Raw genomic sequence first — 13,014 nt, forward strand, 5'->3', positions numbered from 1 at the left:
GATGAAGTAGAGGTTTGTGCTCCACATGAAGTTACAGCAGCCTCAGCTTTCATCCACACTGTCCCAGAGAACATACCATAAAGCTCCCATTATCGCTGCAACTTTGACACTGTCATTTTAACTCACGGCCAGACACAGATCGACCCCTTGATATTTCCCAGCCGTCTTGTGAATCGCTCCTTGCCAGTGTGCACTCCCTCTCCTCATGTCTTGGACGGACAGTGGTAAAGCTGAGAGGGAAGGAAGTCTTGGAAAGAAATATTGTTAGGGACAGTATCAAGTGGAGTTTGGTGACAGATTCGATGAGAACAAATGGTTCTTCTGCATTAATAATATTAATAATAATAAGAAGAATAAAACGAATATTCCTTGCATTTGATACAGCGCCTTATCACGTCATTAAGAATACACTGTAAAGTGAATTGACTTTATTTTGTATTAACACAATAGTTAAAGTGGTCTGAGTCCCACTGGAAATGCTGAGACATCCCCCTTCAACCTATGCCCCATGAACATCTTATTCCAGTATTATGGCATCACCTGGACCAAGGCACACACAGGTATGTCAGCAGGTACTGCTAACAGTACAGGTCAACTCCAATCCCGGATCCAGCTCAACACCAGGTCTCCGCCAACAGAGGGTGAAATGCAGACGCAACTTGCTAAAGTATGAAGCCCACTCCTGCCTCCTGTGCTGGTGCTCGAGATCACGTAGCGGGAGTTTGTGAAGGATGAGAACTGCTCTGTCCAAGAAGCTGCGCCTAAGCAACTGTCCGACCATGCTGGGCCGACACTCCCAGTAATGCAAGCAAAGGGTCTCCTTGTCATCTGGCATTGATGGATGATCTCACATCTTAGGTGGTTTTTTCCCCTGTTATGAACAAGGGCATCACCAAGCTGTGAATTATGAGGACCGTAATTGTATCCGAGTGACTCTTAAGTGAACTCGACTTCTCAACCACCGCTGTTGGGCTCGTCTTCTGCTTTGAAAGTTTCCCGACCGTGCGGACGGACCTCAAGAGATGTTTAGATTTGAATTTTATTTTGCACTCCACGATGCTGGGGCTTCCTTTGGTATGTGTAACGGCGCTGATTTTTGCTTTGTTTATGATGTTTATGATGCTGCACGTAAAGCAACTCTACAGCCTGTCAACATGCGTGGAAATGGCTTCCACTGCACGCACCTAACCCACACGTGTTTTGGGTTGAATCTTGAAAGGTGTTCGAAACGCCAATTTGTGCTGAGAAACTGCAGCTACGGTGTGGTGTACCGGGCCATCAGATCCCATTTACTCTAGATTTCTAAACCCGTTTAATCTCTTTATCCTCTCCTATAGAGAAACGTTCGTGGCATTTTCCGTGCTGAGATGAGTTATGTTTGACGCATTCGACACATTTGACACGATACCGTTTACATGGTTTGTGGGGACGGTGACACTGTGACAGAACATCCCAAAACCCAAAGAGCACAGCGATAGTTGGCGGAATTACTTGATTAACGTTCATGCATGTTGTAATAACAGATTGTGTTGTTGCACTTTTCCAGGTTGTTATCTGGAATAACAGATCCAGATAACAACCTGGAAAAGTTGGGTCCTGCCTGATTTGTATAAGGGGGGGGTAGGGTCTTGGAACGTATGGGCACCAGGAATCATAACAGAGAGGTCCCAATCCATTCGGTGTCAGGACGAGTGCCAACCTGGGCTAGACGCCACTCCAGGCCATCGCTAAAGAAATCATTGCCTTCAGCGCTTTTCAGCTCCTCTGTTTTTGCCCTCTGGTTGGTTTTGTAACCAGCCACCTGCTGGTGAACAACAACATCAACAACAACTTGCATTTATTATTGCGCCCCTCAAGCAGGGCTGTGTCCCAGAGCGCTTTCAACGTTGGACAGAGAGAATGACACAGAATGCACAGTCCACAAAAAAACGTCTACAATGGAATCTCACTCAGATAAACCTCAAACACATTGTGAGTGTTTAATCTATCCAACTTTCTCTCTCTGGTACTTTCCATTCCCTTCCCGCTCCAGTGCCAGTGACTAGTGCTGGAACGCTGGTCCCTCACCCAGTTTGCTATTGAACAGTGAGCGTCCAAGTCACACCTGTATTGCTCAGCGGGGGATCAGAAACAGGAAACTGACTGGTTTTCCCATTCCTGCCCCAAAGGCAGTGAGGCCACAGGTAGTGGCTCAGCTGTCACTGTGTCACAAGAATTCCTTCTTTGGATTATGTTGAAATTGACAGGTTTGATTTGTACACTTTGGCCTGTGTTTCAGCTGCAGCCCAGAGTAATCCGCAGATGAAATTCCCATTTCACTCTAAGGCACGGCAGCCATGGAATTGATTGATGAAATCCAGCTCGTTATGGAGCATTATGTTAATTGGTGCCTCAGGCTCTGTGCATGAATTAACTCAGTTGGGATAAGAGTAAGACTAAACTGCTGGGGGGAATACAAGAGAAAGACAGAGAGAGAGAGAGAGAGAGAGAGAAAGTGAGTATATATGTATGTGAAAGAGAGGAGAAATAAGAGAGAGGCAGAAGGTGGGACCAGGGTAAATGAAGGGAAGAACAACAGAAAGAGAAAGGGTAAAGAGAAGATTATAGGGTGACTCAGAGAGACACGTGTAGAGAGAGAGAGAGAAAGAGAGAGGCAGGCAAATTGAGATAGAGAGTGAGGATGGATAGCGAAAGGGAGAGAAAGAGAAAGAAGGGTCGATGTTGGATGAGGACATCAGGACTGTGATGTCCTCTGTGGTTAAATAACCGCCAGTGTTTGTGTGAAGACAGATTACTGGGGCCAAGGTACCCGTGTCCATGGCTCAATAGCCCGGCACAGACTCAGTGCTTTCAGGAGAGGAGGAGGAAGAAGAAGAAAAGCGAGAGTACTCTTACACATGATGATGGATATCTACAGGCTGGCCAAAAAAAAATCTAAGAACATAAGAATTGCTAGACACAAGAATGCCAAGGACGATCCAGTTTGCCTTCCAACCCCTGACAGTCACTTGCACATGTCATGTCGTGTTGTAAACTGTATACTGTATCCCAAGATATTATTTCCTTACCGAAATTATCTAATTCTGGCCTCAATGGAACAATGTAAACCGACCTCTGCTGTGTCTCTACCACGTGCTGTAAATGATCTGGGAGTGTTGGATGAAACAGCGCAGAGGGAGCTTCGCTACGTGTCTAATCTGTTTCGCTGTCCAGTATTAAAGCGACACCATCGTTCGGATGATTTACGAGCTGTGTAAGCAGCCAGTGCGGTGATGTCAGCCGTAATCCTGTCACCATTCGTCAAGTGAGAAGAATCGAGTGTGTGAAATTCCCTCCGCAGACAGTAAGCGTTTAGAGAAAGATGAAATCCAGGAACGGACACGGCTGCCACTTCCGCCAAAAGGACAATAGAAAAATCCACGAGAGGGACGCGGGTGTTCAGTGCAAAATCTCGCTGTGCAAGCTGCCCACTTCCCACTGTTGCTGCCCTCGGCTTTTCTTCTCAAAGGTGGAGAAACAGGATTGAAATTTCCGTCAAGGGGAAGAGCCCATGGTGTGGCTACGGTGACCTCCTCCGGCTTGGTGTCATGCTTCGCCACCGTCAAGCGCTCGAGGACCCTACGTGAGAGGCGCTATATACATGCAAGTTGTTGCACTAGTCATTGCCGTTCTGAGCCTGCTGGAGTCAACACTTTCCTTTTTTTGGTAATTAAGGACGATATTGATTTTAAACCCAAAGGGAATCCCGGGCATCAGAATCAAAACAAGTTAAATAATACAGAACACAAAATCGCACGTACATACCTCATCACTAAACGGCTCTCCAGTTCTTCTCTGTTACAGGCACAGAAAAGCCACAAAGGTTGCAGAAACAAAATGTAATCTTAGCAGCTCTCCTGCATGAGGATTAGATTATAATCATGGCTGGGGAAAGCATTAACACTATCAAGCAAGAATCTCTTTGGGTTAATTGGGGGAAGGGGAGAAACGGAGCCTTGAAAGACCTGTACTTATTTTCTGATAGTCTATCACTAGCTTTCGAATACCAGCTCTTATTTTAGGATTAAGACGCAACTAAAGTTTCACTGCGTGATTGTTAGTTGCAAAGAATGAGTAAGTCTCCTACCGCACTTCCAGAGAACGGTTCCGTGTTCAGTGTTCTGACTGGTTTATAACTGTTTATTGTCATTCTCCCCACCACATGCCACAAGATATATTTTGGATGTGGTATAGCCCATGGGAGGAAATTTATGGTGTGTTAATAACCATCATTGAGATTGTTGATCAATGATACCTTATGAATTGATCGATTGATGTTTTAAAGGGAGATAATAATAGTACAACAACTAATAATAATAATAAAATAATAATAATCCTTGCATTTGATAATAATCCTCACAATCCTTCCATTTGATATAGCGCCTTATCACGACGTTGAGAGCAGATACGGGCGCTGGAGAGATACTTACTGGAGAAAGAATGATGAGAAAGAATGATGAGATATCGAATGGTACTTTTTGATCTGTGGAATTAGCTGCATTCCACACTAGCGACCGCTGTCCCTGTAAAGGAATAACCGAGGGTTGTTATAGCACCTTATCACATTGAAACATCTCACAGGGCTTCACTAACAATCACTGTCAAGTGCGGTGAGGGCTTCTGCGGGCGAGCTGGGGAATGTGGTTGCGTGGCGTTTGGAAATGGTACCCCACTGTGAGACGCGATCTCCGAGACGGAAAGACAGAAGACGAGAGAGAAAACAGATGGCGAGATGAAAACTTTCGCCGAATCTGGAAAACAAAAGATTGTTTTTTCATCTCCTTAAAATATGTATTTTATCCAGTGCCGTGATGTCATATAGACAGCTGTGCCTTTAGACACGGGTTTGTCCGATTCGCGGGCAGAGCGTGAAGTCCTTTGAACATTGCCACTGTGGTATGTGATCTACGATAGCAGATTACGCCAGTCCGGCCTGCTTTTTTGCGAGTAAAGGAGTTAAAAGGCTTATTTCGTTTTGTTACTGTGGCGGAGGCAGCGGATGAGAGCAGGTTGCTAGCTGCTCGTGAGTCTGTGCCTGGCGCTAGTCGGGCCTCAATGATGTTCTCCCTCGCTCTCTCTCCCACGTGCTGTAACCTGAGCAAGCAACACAACCTGCTCTCTCTCTCTCTCTCTTTATCCCCACTTTCTTCCCTGAAAAACACTCGCCAGACCACTGCAGGGTTTGGCAGTGCTTCACCGAACTCACTGCTATGCACAGCTGCACTGCCCTGTCACAGGAGATTGTAATGGAAACTCTTAAGAGAGAGCGAGAGAGAGAGAGCTGGCATTAAACAGAGGAAGGAGGTGGGCTGATTAGAAGACCGAGAAAGAAAAATTCCAACGAGCTAGGAAACTCAAATCTTTATCAGCTCCGAATCGGGAGTGCTGTAACCATCGTAAGCCACTCGTTAAAGCCGTCCTTTTGATTGCTCCTTGGATTCCAAGAGCAAAGTGTGAGATTCTGACCCACGGGAAACCGAGGCCTCTGAAGACGCAACGTCTAAGGCCTTCCCCTCCGCTCTTGTTGGAAGGTTGGGTTGTGTTCGGTTCCTCTGCCTCTGCAGGCCACCGGTGCTCTGTAAGTGGTTGCTGGAACACTATTAAACTGCATTCCCGATCTGGAGAGAGCATTAATGCATATAGCATGGCAGCTTTTCCAAATTCCGGTCTCCAGGGGCAGGTTTCTGGCACAGGAAGGCCCTGGACTCAACATACTTGGCAGCCATTTAGAGACAGTGATGGAAACTTCACAGTAATCGGTTTAATGAGGACCATCTGAGCATTTTATACTTCTCTCTCCACTATACGGTTCACTCTATCTGTTCAGTCGCTGTTAGCATTTTTCCTTTGTCCGCCTTTCTTTCCAATCTTTGTCCATCTGCCTCTCTCCCTGTTTGCTCCTCTGTCTCTATCTCTGTCTTTCTGTCTATGTATATTTCTCTTTTTTTCTCTGTGTCTCTGTCTTTCGTGTTCCTCTACTCCTGTATCTCAGTTGTTTTGTGTGTGTGTGTGTGTGTGTGGTGGTGTGTCCTGTATCTCTCTCTCTTTCTTTCTCTCTCTCTCTCTCTCTCTCTGTCTCTCTCTCTCGGCATTTCTCTCTCTCCCTCTGGCAGTTATGGATGTCCCGCTTTTTAAGGCTTCGCTGATATAAGAAAACAAAAAGAAAGTACAAGAAGATGTACGATTCGAGGTAATTAGAGTTCGTGTCTCTCAGCCCTTTCACAGCAGTATTTACACAGTGAGCGACTGGCAGCTCTTTGATCTCCGGTACCAGTAAGCTGGTATGGTAATTGGGCTGTTTTGGTTTGACAAATACCAAATGGGCTCTGAGCTCAACTCCTCACTCACACAGCTCCTGACTCGTTCCACTGATTATTAAGGCGCCTTTAGAGGAGAAATCACAAGGACAAGGGGAGCTACACACTTTGAGAAAGGGAAAAAAAAACCCACGGTTTTCTGTTACTGTTTTGTGGGCTTCTGTCCAACCCATTTTACAGAGGCAACATCTTCTTCACAAGAAAGCACCGTATTTGATCGAATCATTTTCTTGTCCAAGGATGATCAGTGCCCTATTCTCTCAGTGATAGAATAAAGTTGATTATGTGGAGAGACCGGTAGAGGCTGTGATTGTTCTCCTTAAAACAGAGAAGGTTAAGGGGAGATTTAACAGAAGTGTTCAAAATGATGAGGGGTTTTGATAGAGTAAATAGGGAGAAACAGTTTTCCCCGGTGGGTGGGTGGGTCGGTAACCAGAGGAAAACAGATTTAAAATAAGTGGCAAAAGAACCAGAGGGGAGATGAGGAGACATTTTTTGGATCCAGAGAGTTGTTACTGTCTGGAATGCACTGCCTGAAAGGCTGGTGGAAGCAGGTTTGATTTCAAAGGGGAATTGGATAGGTACTCAAAAAGAAAACATGTGTAGGGCTATGGGGTAAGAACGGGACTAGTTGGACAGCCAGCACAGGCACGATGGGCCGAATGTCCTCCTCCTGTGCTGTAAGATTCTATGATTCTAATGAGATTTATGCCCTGAACAAATGAAAGCAAAGTTCACCCAAAATTTCTTGATCAAAGAATTGTGCCCTTTAAAACCGCACTGTCCTTCGCTTGCGAGGTGAGCGCTCTAACCAAGTAGGCGGGAGAGTAGAGTAGAGCTGAAGAGATTGCAGTGGTGAGATGGCACATGGCGGTAGAGGAATTCAAAGGTCGGCTCGAGAATCTCGATGTTGATCTGGTGCAGGGCGGATGGAGCCAGGCGAGACGGGAGTGATCACCCTATTATCTTCGGGGATGTCATCGATCGAAGCTCCCCCCCCCACCCACCCCCGCATTAGATCTGCAAACTTACGGTCAGTGAAACACTGGACAGATCCCTCCTGCCTGACCGCAGAATGCAAACTGATTGTGAGTTGCTGACAGATGGTCTGTAAAGTGATGTCTCCCTCCCTCTTCAAATGCTGTGCGCTCCACAGGTCCAATTGCTTTCAATGTAAGATGTTCAGTTTCAATCTCAATGACCAGGAGGGAAAGGGTTATTAGGCTGGCGTGAAAAGCCCATTACCCCATCCACTGACAAGGTTATCAGTCCTGATATACTTGAGTGCTGACAACCTCCAGTCCTGATAACCTTCCCGACTGGTTGATAAGGGAGCCTTCTTCGGATAAAAGCTCTCCTTTCATCAAACGTTAGACTGGTTCAAACAGCTCAAGCAGCCTGCTTCCTTACACACACACCCCCACCCTTCATAACTTTGACCCCCAATCCCTCTTATCCCTCTCCACTGTCCTCCCTACTCTCTTACACTAAACCCATCATCCGCTCCCTTAATCCCATCCTCACACAGAAAGCACTGTTTTTACACTTATTCCAATGATAATAATCCTTGCATTTGGTGTAGCGCCTTGTCACGTCGTCGAGACGTCTCAAAGCGCTTAACAGAGTATACTGTAAAGTGAACTGACTGTGGATTATGTGGGCGAAACCCAGGTGGCCAAGTGAATACCATAAAGAGAATAAAATAAACAACTTGCATTTTGATAGCATTTTCCTGCTTTGAAACAATCAGCGACTATTTACTAAATGTATTAGTAATACCTACTGGCGATTTGACCACCGTGCTTACGAGTGTCCAATCTAGACTGAGAGTTCTACAGACGTTTGCCGCCGACACACCATGGAAATGCTCCCTGTGTCTGGAATGCAAGATTCACTCTTTCCCCAGAAGGACCACATACTGCTCACCTAATCCCAGAAGGTATGAGTTGTAGGTTGGTGAGATATTTCCATAATGAAAACGTAGCAAAAAATCTATCCTTAACTTGGCCCCATGGTATAGTGGATAGACCTGCAGCTAACTGGATCAGGAGCTGACTGGCTTCAATAATTGGAAGCATTATTTTTTTCAAAAAAAAAGAAAAACAAATTGGCCAGAGAATTGGCAGTCTTGCAGAGAGACCACAATGATGACCCTGAGATGCAGAACGTAGAACTTTTCACACTCGTTCATCAGTGGCCATCCTCCAGGGATGGAGCCAGAAGACTTTACTCTGGGATATTAATATTAAGTGGCCACAATGAGAAAAATATTCTATTTCCCAGCACTAACCACTCTCAGTTTAAGCACAGTATCCACCCAATGTATAGGTTAGAAATAGTGTATGGCTTCAGATATAAAATATTCTTCAACCGAAATGTGAAGAGACTACTAAAAGATTAGGACTTAGTTATTTCGAACAAAACAGTTGATCGGATGAAAATATTTTATAGAAACTCACAAACTCCCATCACCCAGGCTCAAGTTGTATTTCGCCAATGCTGTTAAATACACCTCCCCTCCACCCTCTCCCTCGCTCTAACCCCGTCTCTCCCCCGTCCCCGCTCTTCCTGCCCCCCCTCTCCTCCCCAGGTGCCCGAGTAAACGTTAGAGCCAAGGAGGTATTAGTTAACCAGGAGCGAACGTTTACCCTCAGGCTTTGCTGAGGAGAAACCCAGGTGTTGTTGCTAAAATGGAAAGATGAGCTGAGGTCGGAGGTCGAGCTGTGTGATGGAGCACTGAGCAGGTGAGCACAGAAGCTCAGGTAATGGAGGAGAATTTGAAACTGCCCTATTGTTAGGCACCGGGGCCCCTGCTCATCTCTCTCTTGGTTAAAAACAACAAATACGCTTATTATTCGGAGCACAAAGCCTTCAGTGCTGAAACCTTTGCAAACTGACTCCCAATGGGTTTCGATGCACGAGAGAGAGAGAGAGAGAGAGAGAGAGAGAGAGAGAAAATGAACAGAAGGGTTGAGAAAAGAACTGCCCTTGGAATGGTTCCTCTGCTGTAGGTGACTGTATCACTGCTCAGACCCTCCTCACCAAGGCTGACCTTTTGGAAGGAGCTGCAGGATCGAGCATACATTTCCTATTCTCTGTTGCTAATCTTTCACCGGCCAAATCTAGACCTGTAGATGCTTTTAGGCCATCACTGAGACTCGCAGAACTGAATTTACCTTTCAGTGTTTCACCTCTAACTGGGCTCATAGTCTTCAGGGTCGCCCTCTAACCTTTTGGCTGCTGTTTGAGAAATGTCCGCGGGCCACGTAAATAATATTTGTGGGTTTCCCTTGAAGTAACGTGACATAACTTTTACGGGTTGTGGAGGGAGCGGGTGGGACAGATGTCATGGAGGGAGGGAGGGCCGGATGCGGCCCGCGGGCCGACAGTTGGACCGTCCTGGGCTGACACTCCATTGCAGTACTGGGGAGACCTGCATTGCTCGGGGTGTCATTTCCTTTGAATCAGACTGGAATCGCTCTTCAGGTTCCACCCGTCTTCTTTTCAGGTGGATATGAAAGATCTCAAGACACGATCTACAAAGAGAAAGGAATTTCTCTTGGTTTCCTGACCAACAAAAATCTTTTAGATAAACTGATCGCTCGCTAAACAAATATTGCCAGGGTGGTAGGAAGAAAGACATAACGTAGAGGAAAAGGAAACATCACAAGATTGGTTTGGCTGAAGAAAGCCCTTCAGCCCATCCAATGCCAGCCATCCAGAACACCCATCCTTTCGTCCTCACCATCTCATCATTAAGCCGCTCTTTAAATAACACCACCAACAACAACAGCAACTTGCATTTATATAGCGCCCGTTAAGCAGGGTAGTGTCCCAGAGCGCTTATAGTACCTTTCATGTCGGGAGGACATCTCAAAGCGCTTCACAGGATACACCGTAGAGTGGTGACCGTGTGTTTTGGAGGCAAGGTCTTGATCTTGCGGTGGGAGATGAAGTGCAGGACGTTGAGGGTTGGAGAGCGTGCAGTGACCACAACATACATCATTAGATTTCACACAGGCTAAAGGTATACCTACAATAATAATAATCCTTGCACTTGAGATAGAGCCTGATCACGTCTTCGAGACGCTTCAAAGCGCTTCACAGGACATACTGCAAAATGAATTGACTTATATCTTGTGGGCAAAACATGTCGTTATTATTGGACACTGTATTCTTTTGTCTCTAAGTAATAAGACAGGTTCATCTGTATGGCCTTTGAGTCAGGCCCAGTGACCCCTTTCCCCGAGACTGATGTGAAATAAGTGTCCATCTAAAAATCGAGCTTCTAAAAGAAAGATAAATGACCCGCTGCCAAACTTTATCCAAAACATATGTTTTTTCCACTATTCCTGTTATCTGGGATATTTCCTGAATGTATGTTGCCAGGGCGACCGGCCCAGCATGAAAGAGCTATTTACCAGTTTGCAATGAAGAAGCGAGGCATGTGTTGTCAATCTTGAAGGGCCTGTAAATACATTTTTTTTTCTCTCCGAGGTTCTGTAATGAGCTCAGTGGGGAAAAAAAACACAAGCGATCCCAGCAAACACAGACAGTCTCCTCAGCCCCATTGCCAGAGTTCCTGCTCTCTTCGCTTACTTAATTGACTTGAGATTCCTTTTTTTTTTCTACTTGGCCGTGATAGTAGGGAGTCTGGGCAGCGAGCCATTGTGGTGCAGTTTTATAACTTTGAACAAATTCTTCAAAAAAAAAACTGTCTGGCATTCGGGAGGATTCTTAGACGAGGCAAAGCAGACTCGTCGGTTTAGAGAAGAGGTAAGTAGAATAACTGAGGGGAGAGAAAGCTAAACAAAGTCTCCATTAATAGACTGAGTTCATATTATTCATGTTTTGTTGTTTTCGCAGGCTGCGTTAACAGACACGTGGGGCTTGACTAAGAGGGAATATTTCAGTTCCCCCCCCCCCCCCCTCCTTTTCCCGAGGCTGCTTTGCACAGGCTGGAGAGAGCGAGAGCGAGAGAGAGAGAGAGAGAGAGAGGGATAGAGAGAGAAACACAGTCTATTCTGCAGACGTTGCTGGTAAGTCCGTATTGCACTGTACATTCATTGCCATGTAACAGTTACTCACGTAATTCAGCCCACAGGCTCCCATTGATGTCATTGCCTTCTCAGATTGCTTGAGTTTAACCTTTTCTACATTGCAGGATAATAGATGCATTTAGGTGGGGGAGGTACTGAGCACAGGGGCACTCTTTGGCTAAATACACAGCAATTTGTGTGTCAGGAGGAAAATTGGTGAATGCTATGCAAGTGGATTGCAAGCACGTGCAGTGGAAGAGCATTAGAGGGTCCGGGGAAGGAGGAAATTAGCATTAGGATGGAGGCCTTCTTGGAAGAGCAAACGCCAACACTCAGTAATGGGCTGAATGGCCTCCAATAAATACAACCAGTCTCCTTACCCCATTCAGTTATTCAGATACGTGGCTGACAAAGGCTCTCCCTCACGTTCGGTTATTGTCACAAATCTAGCAAATCAGCCGTAATATTTTGGTCAGCCGGGGGGGGGATCTGACACATGCGGAAACCCATCATCATGTTTAAGAGTATCCAAACCAACTGAGAATTCCATGTGTGCCACCCAGCCATGGACATCTTCCTCAGTCTGGAATGGAATGTGTACTCCCTCTCTCCCCGGAGGGCATATCCTGCTTACTTAAGTCCGAGTGTATTAGGTACAGGTTGGCAAGAGTCAAGCCTTGAAGCCCCATGGAATACTGTAGACTAACAACCTCAGGAATGGACAAAGGAGGTCGCCACAGAGGGTCAACTTGATTCTAACATCCATTGCTAAGCATGTCACCTTGGAGCCAGTTCGGTTCCAGGGAGACGACGACGACGACAACAACAACTTGCATTTATATAAGCGCCCTTCCTGCCGGAAGGCATCTCAGAGACTCCTCTTATCTCTTCCCCCGTGGAGGAATCACACCCCCACCATAAAGGATCTCTCTAACGAACAGCTGAAGTCTGGAGTCCACAAACTGACAGATCTGCTCCTGAGCCAGGCTGTCACCATTGATTATGACAATAGGGGGAGAAGAGGGAAGGAAGACATCCAGGTCCACTCGATGGCTAAATATGAAACGCTTCATTATATTAACCCTAATGTCAGCTGGTGAGAATGCTGGCCTTGACGCTGTTGTTTAGCTGCTTGAAAGCAGCACACGTTTACAGGCAGAGAGCCGGCGGAAGCAGAAAATGTTTGATTCAAGAACAAATGAGATAGATTTCTGCTGGAAAATAATACCGGGGGATACAGGACATAGTTTGGGACACGACATGTCAAGTCACTGCCAGGATGGTGGAAGGCAAACCGGCTGTGCAAAGCAGAGGTGAAGTAACGGCAGCTAATTACCAAACACTGACTGCTCAGAGAGCAAGCACACAGCCAGTCAACGTAAGCTGGTAATCTATCCCGAGATCTGACCGAACTGAGAGCCAGAGTTCAGAGATGGCAGTGTTGGGCTCTGGTTACCCTACGATTGCAGCCGCCCTGTGATCTCCATCCAGCACTTGGGGAAAGGGTTAACACAACAAAAGGATAAATTAGATTTACGAGCTGCTGCTTTTCCAAAGTATTTTCGGCTTGAGTCCGTGCCAACATTGCCAGGCGCACCTGACAGACTGTGTGTTTGTGT

The 13,014-nt window shown here is 46.1% G+C and overlaps 1 protein-coding gene across 1 annotated transcript in view; it reads left to right on the top strand.

Annotated features, from left to right (window-relative positions):
* The first annotated feature begins 11,270 nt into the window (after nucleotides 1–11,270).
* Nucleotides 11,271–13,014, top strand: part of cdon (cell adhesion associated, oncogene regulated) — a 68,013-nt gene continuing 66,269 nt past the window's right edge. Inside the window, exon 1 of the mRNA XM_042343851.1 lies at nucleotides 11,271–11,395. The gene's annotated coding sequence lies outside the window, so the exon portion shown is untranslated. The remainder of the gene's footprint in view (nucleotides 11,396–13,014) is intronic.

This window comes from Callorhinchus milii, unplaced genomic scaffold (genome assembly GCF_018977255.1).
Source record: "Callorhinchus milii isolate IMCB2004 unplaced genomic scaffold, IMCB_Cmil_1.0 Scaffold25, whole genome shotgun sequence".
Lineage (NCBI taxonomy): Eukaryota > Metazoa > Chordata > Chondrichthyes > Chimaeriformes > Callorhinchidae > Callorhinchus > Callorhinchus milii.